The 13,118-nt window shown below is 46.7% G+C and overlaps 1 non-coding gene across 1 annotated transcript; it reads left to right on the top strand.

The window, feature by feature from the left end:
• The first annotated feature begins 571 nt into the window (after nucleotides 1-571).
• LOC126014631 (small nucleolar RNA SNORA8) lies at nucleotides 572-704 on the top strand. Its single transcript, XR_007497642.1, has one exon. It is a non-coding gene; the product is annotated as a small nucleolar RNA SNORA8 (small nucleolar RNA).
• The last annotated feature ends 12,414 nt before the right edge of the window (nucleotides 705-13,118 follow it).

Below are 13,118 nucleotides of genomic sequence, written 5' to 3'. Positions count from 1 at the left end.
AGAACTAACCCTTTAGCACTCCCATCCTTATCTATTCAATAAAGCAACAAAAGCAACCATGTCTGGGGGTCTTATTGGAGGACTCCTGAAGTGCAAAAAGCTGTTATGTTGATTTCATAGTGATCATCATTTCTCAAACATCGACCAGCACTTTCATTGTGTTATTGGTAGAACAGGGTCCAGGTTCACAGACCCAGAGCTTAGAGAAGAAGCCCCCAACCCCTCAGTGCCATGATTCTCCTGGGCTGATTGAATACTCATAATAGGGTCGGTTGGATTGGTATAGGGAAAGGTCCCTTTCAAGTACCACAGAGAAGCTTATCTCTGGCTGACATCTCTCCAAACACATTCTGCTAGGTCATTAAAGCAACAGTATGGGGCCTGGGCCATAGTGGGGAGGGTGCTAGCTTTGCATGCAGTAGACCCAGGTTTGGGCCCTGGCACCCCATATGCACTCCCCAAGCCCAGCCAGGAGTGATCCCTGAGTGTAGAGCCAGGAGTAAGCCCTGAGCATCGCTGGTGTAACCCCCCAAAACTCAAAGTAAATCAATCAATTAATAAAAAATTAATGGGCCCTGGGTATCTGCAGCCAGCAGCACATCCTGCTGGATGTTCAAAGGACAGTGCAACAGAAATTCAGTGTCTGGCATCGTTGGTTTTCTCAGCTTTGTGCTAGTAAACCTGGTATTTTTACTGAGACACCCTTGAGAAAAAAAATAAAATAAAATAAAAAATAAAAAATTAATGAATGAAAGCAACAGTGATTAGTGAAGGAACAGAGGGAGACAGGATCAAACTGTGTAACCTTCAGCTGGAAATCAGGGATAGGTCAGAGGGGCCATAACCATGACAGAGCTGAGAGCTGGAGATCGCGGGAGGTTGGTTCCAGAAACTTCTCTAGAACAGGGACAGAGGGATGCTCTGAAGGAAAACCATCAGCCCAGAAGTTAAGCCTAGTTCTTTTTTGGGGGGTGGGGGGCACACCTGGTTATGCTCAGAAGTTACTCCTGGCTATGCGCTCAGAAATTGTTCCTGGCTTGGGGGACCATATGGGACACAATAGCAAATGTTAACCTGCTTTATCTATAAAAGACACTCATGACTCTTTCATGAACCAGGTCTAACTCGACAACTTTTCTTGTAGCTCACATTCAGATCACTCTGGGGAGAATCACAGCCTTCTGGCCATAGATTTTATGAGCTAGGCATTGAAAGTTACATATACTTTCTATACTGTCCCCCGTTGAAATCAAAGGGCCTTAAGGGTTGGGACATAGGGTTCTTCAAAGGAAGAATCAGAATTATGGTTTCCCACTGGATCTAGTTCAGAATAAAAATGGTTTCCAGGCCTGGCTCATGGACTCAGATCCATAAGGAAGATTTTTAATTAATTTATTTTTATTTTTTGGGGGGCCACACCCGGCAGCGCTCAGGGGTTCCTCCTGGCTCTACACTCAGAAATCGCTCCTGGCAGGCTCAGGGGACCATATTGGATGCTGGAATTCAAACCACCGACCTTCTGCATACAAGGCAAATGCCTTACCTCCATGCTACCTCTCCGGCCCCCATGAGGAAGATTCTTTAAGGCTGCTTGTGGTCAATCATGCAGGGTTGTGGGGGACAGAGGTTGTATCAATGGAGAACTGACTGAGAGCATAAGCAATGGATCATGAACACTGCTTCCAATCCTGATATCAGCCTACGATTTACTCTGGAGCACTACTGAACTCGTAGAAGTAGTTACTTCACTCATAAATGGGGCTAGTGTTTCCACTAAAAAAAAAATACTCTTGGAATAGCAGTATTTGCTTCCCACAAACACACCATGAGTGGCAGATGAATGAAAGGCACACACACTTGCACACATACATGCATACACAAATGCACGCACAGAATTAGCGGCCACAGCAAATACTTGACTTAAAACATATGCCTGCATATATGGCTTTTAGTGTCCTGAGAGAACAGGGGCTTGTGTAAATAAAAATGCATTTTATTTTTGAAATACGCAGAGGAAGGTAAATGCATTTTATTTATGAAATACGCAGTTGGAAGGTAAATGAAGAAGGCCTGGTGTGGAGGTGGTGTTCAAAGGTGAGTGGTGGGGAATATAGTAGTCGAACTTTTTGTTGTTGTTGTTTGCTTGCTTTTGTTTGTTTGTTTTCTGTTTGTTTTTGATTTTTGGGTCACACCCAGCATCGCTCAGAAGTTACTCTTGGCTCTATGCTCAGAAATCGCTCCTGGATCCTGGAAGGCTCAGGGGACTATATGGGATGCCGGAATTTGAACCACTGTCCTTCTACATGCAAGGCAAATGACCTACCTCCATGCTATCTCTCCAGCTCCCTGTTTGCTTGCTTTTTAAACAAAGAGAGAAGAGATAGTTCAATGGGCTTGATGTGGACTTTGCATGCAGAAGGACTCAGTTTGATCCTCAACACTTCTTGGAGAGTGATTCTGAGCACAGAGCTAGAAGTAGATCCCAAGTATCACCAAGTATTGCCCAACAGGAAAGAAAAAAAAAAAGAAAAACAGAACTTTGCTTTTGGAGAAGGCACAGACAAGAGTTTGGGCTTATGGCAGGTGCTCTAATGTATGACTGGAGAGATATGGGAGACAGCTGTGTGGAAGTCCATGAAGGCCAATGGCCCACAGTGCGTGGCCATAGGAAGATGCTCATCTTCAAGATTCAGAAAGATGTGAATGGACAATTGGCAAGGCCAGATAACCAGAGAGAGGCCTGAGGACTATCTAAGTTGGCTCAAATGAACTGCAGAGAGTCTTTGAACAAGGGCTGCAGGAACAGAACAGTCAATGAAGGAACAGGTGGATGAGGCATTGGAAGGAAGTCAAGCTTGCTCTCGCCAATGGCTGTTCTAGGAGGGAAGATAGAGTCTCAATATAAGGTCAAGTTTTAGGACAGAGAGAGAGAGAGAGAGAGAGAGAGAGAGAGAGAGAGAGAGAGAGAGAGAGAGAGAGAGAAAGAGAGAGAGAGAGAAAGAGAGAGAGAGAGAGAGAGAGAGAGAGAGAGAGAGAGAGAGAGAGAGAGAGAGAAGCAGGAAGGACACTTGACTCACATGTAGTCAGAGTTTGATCCCTGGCTCACCACAGGGTGTTGAAAGTCCCATCAGGAGTGATCCCTGAGCACAGAGCCAGGAGTAATCCCTGAGATCAGCCAAGTTTGTGCCTTTAAAACAATTTTTAGAGAGGTGGAGAGAGACAGTTACCAGTACACTAAAGACAAACACTGCCCAAGGAAAGGATACCATAAGGTGGTGTTTTTCAATCTTTTTGTGCAAAGGCACATTTTTTTCATGAAAAAAAAATTATAAGGCACACCACCATTAGCAAATGTTAAAAATGGGGCTGGAGCAGTGGCTCTAGAGGTAACGCATCTGCATTGCAAGTGCTAGCCTAAAATGGACCACGGTTCGATCCTCTGGCATCCCATATGGTCCCCCCAAACCAGTAGAGATTTCTGAGCACGTAGACAGGAGTAACCCCTGAGCATCAATGGGTGTGGCCCCAAAACAAAAACAAAAAAAGAAAATGTTAAAAATTTAACTCTGTGCCTATATTGACTATATATAAAGTAATTCTGAATAGGAATAAAAAAACCACTAAGAAGTTATTTTGTAATTACTTTATTATGAAATAATCTAATGATTAGTCTATTTGTGAGCTGAAACCACATGTTATGGATGAAATTGGAATTTTTTCCATGGCACACCAGACAATATCTCAGTGTGTCGTGGCACAGTGGTTGAAAAACACTGTCGTAAGAGAAAGGAAGCTTCTGGATAAGAGAGGAGCTGCAGGCACCTCTCCTAGCTCACCCAGATTGTCCACAATCTGGTGGTGATGAAGCGTCCACAATTCTCAGGAACGGGGCAAAGTCCAAGGTGGGTATTGAAGGAATCTGTTGTAGTTGACAAAAAAGCAGCATTTCTGACAGTCTTGAACCCCATCTCCTTCCCCTGTCCCCCACTCTTCAACTGTTGGAACTTTTGACATTTCTAGCAGTTTCTCAATCCAGGTGGCATTTTGAGATGTGGCTCAGAAGCAGAGCATTGGCCTTGTGTGCTGAAGGCCTCGGGTTCCATTCCCATTTCCTACCCTCCTCCCTTCTTTTTCTTTTTCTTTTTTTTTTTTGGCAGTGCTGGAAATTGAAACTAAGGAACATATACTGTTACTGTGCTACATCCCAGCCCATAAAGTGTCTTTTAGTGAAGAAAACGGGAAACTGTCTGAGAATTTAGACGACGATATTGATGATGATAAAGAATTCCCAAGGCACCAATTTTATTTATTTTTAATTTAATTGTTGAATCACTGTGAATTACAAAGTTATTCATAATCAAGGTTCAGGTGTATGATATTCCAACACCCATCCCGTCCCCAGAGTCTACTTACCTCCACCAATGTTCCCAATTTCCCTCTGGCCTCCCAAACCTGCCTTTGTAATAGGAACTTAGTAACTTTTCATATTTATTTTAGGGCCATATTCAGCGCTACTCAGGGCTTACTCCTGGCTCCCAGCTCAGGAGTCACTCCTGATAAACTTGCTGTGGGGGAGAGGAACCACATGAGATTCTGAGGCTTAAACCCGGGCAACCCCCTGCCTGCTGTACTATCAACCTCACATTCACTTTTCACCTCCTTCAGCACCTCCTCTCTAGCCACTCCGATCTGCTTGCAGGTCACAAATCGCCACGAGGGGGCCATACAATCACACGCGAGCCACTGTCTTTTCCAAGAACTGGTCCCAGATCACCAACTCCCAGAGCATCAGTTTTTAATAGGGTTCATTTCCGGCGCCTTGTAATGTTGCTTAGATGATTGAAGCACAAGATGAAAATATGAGCGAGGGGATAAGAGATAGTACAGCAGGGAAGGCTCTGGTCTTCCATGTATCCAAATCAGGTTCAATGCCTAGCACCAAAAAGGCTCAGCCCTGAATATTGCTGCGTGTGATCCAAATAAAATAATAATAGGTGTAATCCGAATAATTCAATCATAGGGTCCTGAGCGATAGAGCAGCGGTAGGGTGTTTGCCTTGCACGCAGCTGACCCAGGAAGAACCTGGATTCAATTCCTGGAGTCCCATTTGGTCCCCCAAGCCAGGAGTGATTTCTGAATGCACAGCCAGGAGTAACCCCTGAGTGGCACCAGGTGTGCTTCCCCCCCAAAAAACCCCAAAACAATAATAAATTTTAAAAAAAGTTTTTGTTTTTCAAAAGAAGCTACATAGGATTTTCTTCAAAAGACATTTGGTTCCATGGGGCCAGAGTGGTGGCACAAGTGGTAGGGCATTTGCTTTGCACACACTAACCTAGGGCGGACCTCGGTTTGATCCCCTGGTGTCTCATATGGTCCCCCAAGGCAGGAGTGATTTCTGAGTGTCACCTGGTGTAGCCCCCCCCCAAAAAAAAGACATTTGGCCCCAAAGATTCTGACCAAAATATACTTGCAGGAGCCATTTAATAGGATTAAAAGAAGCAGAGAAAAAGTGAATGTGGGGTGTGGGGGGGTCACATGGATGAGCTCACTGCTTGGCCAGGACCTGGACTGGTGGTGCTCAGGGCTTTGGGACAGGGCGACTCATTCTCTTCTCCAGTCTGGGCAGGACTGAGAATCCTCCCCACATCAGGAATGTGGTGAAACTTCAGAAGTCAGAGGCCAAGAAGGATTAGAAGATGGAGGGCTGAGATGCAGGGTCGGGAGCAGCGTTGGTATGTGGCTACAAATCATGGCTGGATGTGTAGGGAGGAAGAAGCAGAATCAAAATATCAGGGCCTAGAAATAGCACAGTCAGGAGGGCATTTGCCTTGCAAGCAGCTGAACCAGGTTCAATCTCCCGAATCCCATAAGGTCTCTGGATCCCCCCCAGGAGTGATTCCTGAGTGTAAGCCAAGAGTAACCTGAGCATACCTTGGATGACCCATAACCACCCCCCCCCCCCAAAAAAAAAACCTTTATGGAGGAATTTATGTCTCTCTCCTCCTGTATCACTTGCCTGTGGCCAACACTGGTTGAATTCTCAATTCCACACGGAGATGGAGAGGTGAATCTCTGCTGTGGAGGTCACCAGGCAGCAGGAGTGCCCAATGTTGGAGTGTCCTGTATTGGAACAGGGTGGGGAGACCCCCCACCACCACCACCATGGGCTGAAGTAGTGGGTGGCTTCCAGAATCTCTCAGTTTCTTTTGTGCACAACCGTGATCATACCCAGACTCAGGCAAATTCAGAATGTTCCTGCAAACGCCCATCACTTTTGTCCTTCTGCCCTGGATTCAGGGAAAGGTTCCATCCTGTTTATCTTGTAGGGGCCCAAATATCAGGAAACCCAGCCTCTGTCCTCAACTCTTTCGCCGTGCATAGAGATGCCTGAGCTTATAGCAGGCACAGCTGACCACAGGCTCCCCAGAATCCAGCACAAGGGATAGTGAAAGAGACACTGATGGCTTGTGCTGTCCCCAGTGTAATTCCTGGCATTGTTGGGGGTGATTCTGGTACCAGATCCTCTGTTCCAGTCCCGAGCTACCAATCCAGGTACTTGCAGGTGGCCAGGAGGATCCCTGGGACCCCAGAACAGTCTTTGGAAAATAACTCCACCCCCCAAACTGACTGACACACAGTGGCTTATTAAAGGATTTTTGTTTTTCAAAAAAATCCTCTTGGGGGGGGTGGAGAGATGGCATGAAGGTAGGGTGTTTGCCTTGCATGCAGAAGGACAGTGGTTTGAATCCTGGCATCCCATATGGTCCCCTGCGATTTCTGAGCGTAGAGCCAGGAGTAACCCCTGAGTGTTGCTGAGTGACCCAAAAGCCAAAAAGAAATCCTTTTTTTCCTATATCTACCTTTTCAACTCTGAAATTCAGAGGATTTTTTTTTTCTTTCTTCTGTCCCCTATTTCTGCCATTGCTGGCTCATAAGGGTGTGAATTCCTAGTACTGGAAATGACAGGCCAAATCTTCCAAGTTTCAATAGCACGGGAATTAGATGACTGATGAGAAGCCAAAAATCATACATGTTTTTTCCCCCATTTGTTTTCACTCTCCATGAAAGTGTTTGTACCAGCCAAACCACAGATGTGGGTTCTATCGGTTACTCAAAACTCCCCAATCAGCCTCGCTGGGAAAACAAAGGGCGATTTAGTGTATCTTTCCCACTCAAACTCTTACGATTATCTTTGAAAACCCTGTAATAGTAAATCAAATCCTGGAAAAGCTAAGAACCCCCAAAAGAGATAATCTGGGAAGAAAAAGCAGTGGAAGTTGGGAGTCTCCTGAGATGGGAAGCCCAGAAATGGAGGTGTGATTATGATCTTTGACCCCTTAGGTCTCCAGGACATGAAAGCAAATTAGTAAAAATACAGACTGTGCGGGTGTCAGGAAGGGTTGTTGTTTTATTTTTAGGAGTGGACTCATTCTTGCTGGTGCACGGGGGGCCAATGTGTGGCTCTATAATCAGGGCTCATGCCTGACAGTGCTCAGGGGACGATATATGATATATGGTGTCCAGAATGAAATCAGTTTGGCTTTGTGCAAGACAAGTGCCTTTGTGCAAGCCAGAAGGCTGTGCTATTTTCCCAAATCTTCATGTACAATGATGGAGAAATACTCACAGGAGACTGTCTCTATCTCTGCTCTTTGCTGGTGAAGTTGGCCCCCATGCCCAGTGACCTCTGCTGATCTATGGACTCGGGGCTACTCACTTGGAACAAGACACCCCCAACCAGGTCATAGCTACACCCTCCCCCCCAGGAAGGTGATGACAAACAAAACTGTCTCCATATGTTGGACATGGGCAAGTGTCCCTGAGGTCATAATGGCCTTTAGTCTGGCGAACTAAAGGACAGTGACACGTGTCTAGAACATAACTGTTTTCAGCCTCTTCATGCTGGCCGTGCAGTAACTGAGAAGGAAAGAGAAACACAAGTTCTCTGACAGCATCATTGAGGGGCACCATTCAGCCTCGAAAAATATCTGGAAGTGTGTCGGGGGCCCTGAAGTTCACAGGAGGCTCTCCAGGGGTGCCCTGATGACTAGACACCCCCAGATTTCCCCGAAATGTCCACACAGACACGACTATTTCTGATGAGTCACTGAAATTATAGTGCAGGAAACGCAGCATGTTAAAAATACATGCTCAGGCCAACTCAAGCTTCTGCCCACTTCAGACTAAGCAGGCTTGTTCCTCTCCACGTCCACAGATTTTGGACCACTGCATGGCACAAGTGAATCCCAGCAGCATATTTTCCAAGAGGCCTGGCAGGGATCTGACAAAAGAAAACATTTCATCGAAGGACAGTGCTCGGGCTAGACATGAATCTCAGGTGGCCCCATGTGGAGTCAGAAGGAGTCTAGCCAGTGTCAGCCCCCTGATGCCTTCTGAAGTGGTTGTGGGAGGCAGTGGGAGCTGCAAGAAAAGGAAAGGAATGAGCCTCAGTGGGAACTCCCTGAGACCCTGCTCAGGGATCTCCCCAAGAAAATACAGGCATATAAGCACATTCATGCCCTTAACAGGGCCCAATAGGGTCATGGTCATCTAGCCCTGGTCTGGGGGACAACCAGGTGACAAGTGCCAAAAGCCGGCCCACCCTGCTCCTGCTTCAAGGGATCTCTGAATTCCATAATCCTTTTATTGGTTTTTGGGTCACACCCGGCAGCGCTCAGGGGTTACTCCTGGCTCTACATTCAGAAATCCCTCCTGGCAGGCTCGGGGGACCATATGGGATGCCGGGATTCAAACCATTGTCCTTCTGCATGCAAGACAAGTGTCCTACCTCCATGTTATCTATCCAGCCCCCTGAGTTCCATAATCTTTGATTTGTGTTGTCAACCCAATGATTATGGGACTGTGCAGGGAAGTAGCTAACAGTCTGTTTTCTCCTGATCAACCAGCCCCACTTTGATTTGTTTCTGGGGTCTCAGTGACCCTCATCACGTGTGATCACACAGACACAAGCCACCCAGACTCCAGCAATCATGGTCATCTCCTGGACTTCTAGAACTTTCTTATTACAAACCCAGCTAAGAAGACATCATGTGAATGAAAGAAGCCAGAAGAAGAAAAGCAAGCAGAATGATCTCATATATCTTGGGTGTAGAGAATAATGGGGTGAGGAAATAGAATAAAAAGAAAATGCCAAGAGTACCCTGGACTCCAGAGCTTAGGGAAGAGGTCAGAGAAAAAACCAGGAGCAGGAAAGAGGTGAGGAAAGGAAGTGATGGGGGACCAGGGGTCCTGGTTATCCTGGGGATGTGGAGAGTGGGGTAGCTACACCCAAAGCCACTCTACAACTCTGCCAGCATGAGCTGCAGCTACCGAGCCTTGAGCTTTATAATGTGCCTGTCAAGGGGGCAGGCAGGTGTGAGGATGTGAGGGGTGATAGAGTTTGGGAACACTGAAGGAGAGAGTCAAAACTGGAGCTGGGACTGGTGTGAAAATTTAACTATGCCTGAAAATCAGCTGTCAAATTTGTAAATCTCTGATCTTTAGTTAAACCCAGTGAAGGTCCTGCTCTTCTTTGGGGCCCCTCCTTGTGCCTGGCCCTCTTCTTGGTCCTCCCTGGGCAGATGTTTCTGGATCCTTCTGCTTCCTGGTCCTATTCCTGGTCCTCTGAGACTCACATGGGCCTACCTGGTATGTCCCCAAGGTCCTGCGTTTCTTTTCCAGGTCAATGACCCGCAGAGGTTGATCCTCATTCTGGAACATGGAGGACTTTCTCACACTCAGTTAACCCCATGGGCACTAGGACAATGACCTCACTTATCCCAGAGCAGCAGTGACTTGTAACCCAGAATCCTCTTACCTGTGTCACCTCAGCTGAGGAGAGCTAGCAGAGGACCATGTTGGGAACAAAGAGCAAAGAGGCAGAACTAGGGAAAAACAAGAAAGGCAGCCAAAAGTACAGTGAAGAGAGTGTTTGCCTTACAAGCAGTAGGGCTGGGATCGATCCTCAGCATCCCATTGGATACTCTGAGCCCTGCCAGGAGTGATCTCTAAGCATAGAGCCAGGAGTCAGTCCTGAGCACTATTGGATGTGATCTAAACACCAAAGGGAAGTCTGTGGGCTTCTGGAAGGCTTCATTTTTCTCGATGAATTTGCAAGAGACGTATCAACACCCTTTCCTCTCGTTGAAAAGGCAAGTACACAGCTTAGCACTTGGAGAGCTCAAAGCACAAATGAGCAAATTCCACTGGATCCTGTGGGAGAAACCAGCGCGGGAGCTGCAGAAAGGAGGAGCTGCCACCCAGGGAGAATCTCTGAGCCTCGATGGTAGCAGAATGGGATCCAAGAGGGGAAGAAAATTGGAAGTCGGGGGCTTCTAGTTCAGCCCTTTCCCATCAGTTCTGCACTGGCCTGTGTGGAGCTCAGAGGATGAACAAAAGGGAACACAAGAATTATTATTCTTTAGAAGCTGGTTCCTATTCCAGCTGAGATCAGCAGCTTTCATACACCCACAGAGTAGTGTCTGGTGTACAGGGAGGGAGGGAGGGATAAAAAGAGGAAGGGAGGAAGAAATGGAGGAAGGGAAGAAGGGAGGAAGGAAAAAAGAAAGGAAAAAAGGAAGGGAAGGAGAAAGGGAGAAAGGAAGGGAGGAAAAAAGAGAGGAAGGGAGGAAGGAAAAAAGGAAGGAAGGGAAGGAGGGAGGGAGGGAGGAATGAAAGAAGGAAGGGAGGGAGAAAGGAAAGGAGGCAGGGAGGAAGGGGGAGGGAAAGGAGGGGGTAGGTAGAATAAAAGAAAGGAACAAAGCAAGAATAGCAAAGGGAGAAAGGAAGAATGGAGGGGAAAAGAAGCGGCCCAAGTCAATCTAGAAGTCCTAGGAGCTCTGGGCAAGTTTGTGGGTACAAAGCAGAGCAAGAGGGAGGAAGGACAGACAGATGTACTCACATTGCAGATGCAACAGTATTGGGACCTGGGTTCTGAACAAGAAAGGGTGCCATTTTGTAAAGGGCACGTGGCAGGTTTCTTCTCAGATTCTGAGCAGGGAGAGATGCCATTTTGTAAGAACCATATGGTGTAGGTCTTCACAAGCCTATTTCCATAGACACTTCCCCAAACTACCTGGCCGTACCAGGGGAGGAACTAGTGAGCAGTAGGAAGGTACCCCTAGATAATAGCCAATCATTTTAAAGATCATCAGAAAACTGGAACCTCCCTATATCCCTTCCCTGTATAATCTTCCTCATGACCTGGACGGGGCTCACCTTCTTCAGGAGATGGCCCTGGCTGGCCAGTTGGGGGCCTTTTGGGCAAATGGATTAAAGTATTAAACTTTATTCCAGTTATGTGGTCTCGTCCTTTGAGTTGAACTTTAGCAGCAAAAGGTGCCAGAATATGATTACATTCACCAATGAAACAGGAATCTTCCCGCCTGGCATTTCCTGTGAAATAGTCTTCTGGTCTGAAAAAGAGAAATACCTGGAGGTGGTGACAGTACAGCAGGTGGAACACTTGCTTTACATGCAGCAGACCTGGGTTCAGTCTCTGGCGCCTCCTATGGTGCCCAGATTCCAGCAGGGGTGGCCCTTGGATCCAGCCCAAAGTCTGAGCACCACGTGTACTAGAAGTACTAGTTCCTGGGGCGGAGAGGTAGCACTAGAAGTAAGGTGTCTGCCTTGCAAGCGCTAGCCAAGGAAGGACGTGGTTTGATCCCCGGCATCCCATATGGGACCATATGGTCCCCCCCCCAAGCCAGGGGCAATTTCTGAGCGCTTAGCCAAGAGTAACCCCTGAGCGTCAAACGGTGTGCCCCCCCCCCAAAAAAAAAAAAAAAAGAAGTACTAGTTCCCTTCTGGCTCCTCAGCTCTCAGGTGCACATGGTGATGTTTTCAGTAGAAACTGGGGTCAAGGGTTTCAGCTAGTGGCCTGGGCCTGCTGGTTATTTGGACTCACTGTCTTACTGTGAAGCCTCTAGAAATGAAATGGCCCTTTCTTGGGGTGTTATGGCCCCAAAGACAGTAGAGCCTCCTACCCGGGTCCAGCTCAATGCTGGCAGCTTATTGCTTTTCAGTTATTATTAGTCATAACATTAGTTTTTTGTTTTTTTTTGTTTGTTTTTTGTTTTTAGTTTTTTGTTTGTTTGTTTGATTTTTGGCTGAGGGTAGAGGGGTCACACCCAGCGGCGCTCAAGGGTTACTTCTTGCTCTGCACTCAAAAATCGTTCCTGGCAGGCTTGTGGGACCATATGGGGTGCAGGGAATCGAATCACTGTCCATCCTGGGTTGGCTGCATGCAAGGCAAATGCCCTACCGCTGTGCTATCTCTTCTGTCCCATGTTTTTTTAGTTTTCTGAGCCTCATTGCAAATTTTGAATTTTGCTTTTTTGGGCCACTATTGTTGGTGCTCAGGGCTTTCTCCTGGTACTATACTCAGTGAGTATTTCTGGTAGGACTTGAGAGAACATATGGCAGAAATAGAACCCAAGTGAGCACTGCAAGTCAAGAGCTTTTACCTCTGATCCTATGTTTCCATCCTAAGATTATTATTCATTGAGTCACAGAATAGAGCTTTGATTCACTGTGAATCTACTTTCTTGCATATTTTCATCTTAATGTATCCTTTCTTCTCTCCTTCTTCCTGCCTCCCTTTTCTTTTTCTTTCCTCCTTCCTTCTCCTCCTTTCTTCCTCCCTACTTCCTTCCTCCCTTCCTATTCTCCCTTCCTGCTTTTAATTCTTCCTTCCTCCTTTCATCTATTCATTACCTATTCTTTCTTTTCCTCCTTTCTTCTTATCATCTTCCCTCCCTTCCTTCCTTCTTTTTATCCTTCCTTCTTTTCTTCCTTCCTTCTTTTTTTCTGTTCCTCCTTCCTTCCTTCCTTCCTTCCTTCCTTCCTTCCTTCCTTCCTTCCTTCCTTCCTTCCTTCCTTCCTTCCTTCCTTCCTTCCTTCCTTCCATCCTTCCTTCCTTCCTTACTTCTATTTTTTCTTCCATCTCTTCTTCCTCCCTTCATATCTTGAGAAGTTACTTACAATATCCAATGGCTTGTGGTAATCATATGACATTTTCCCTTATCTTTTTTTGGGGGGGGGGCCACACCCAGCGGTGCTCAGGGGTTACTCCTGGCTGTCTGCTCAGAAATAGCTCCTGGCAGGCATGGGGGACCATA

The sequence above is a fragment of the Suncus etruscus genome, chromosome 7, assembly GCF_024139225.1.
Source record: "Suncus etruscus isolate mSunEtr1 chromosome 7, mSunEtr1.pri.cur, whole genome shotgun sequence".
In the NCBI taxonomy this organism is placed as follows: Eukaryota; Metazoa; Chordata; class Mammalia; order Eulipotyphla; family Soricidae; genus Suncus; species Suncus etruscus.
The sequence above is the reverse complement of the archived record's forward strand: the minus strand, read 5'-3'. Positions and strand labels throughout refer to the sequence as shown.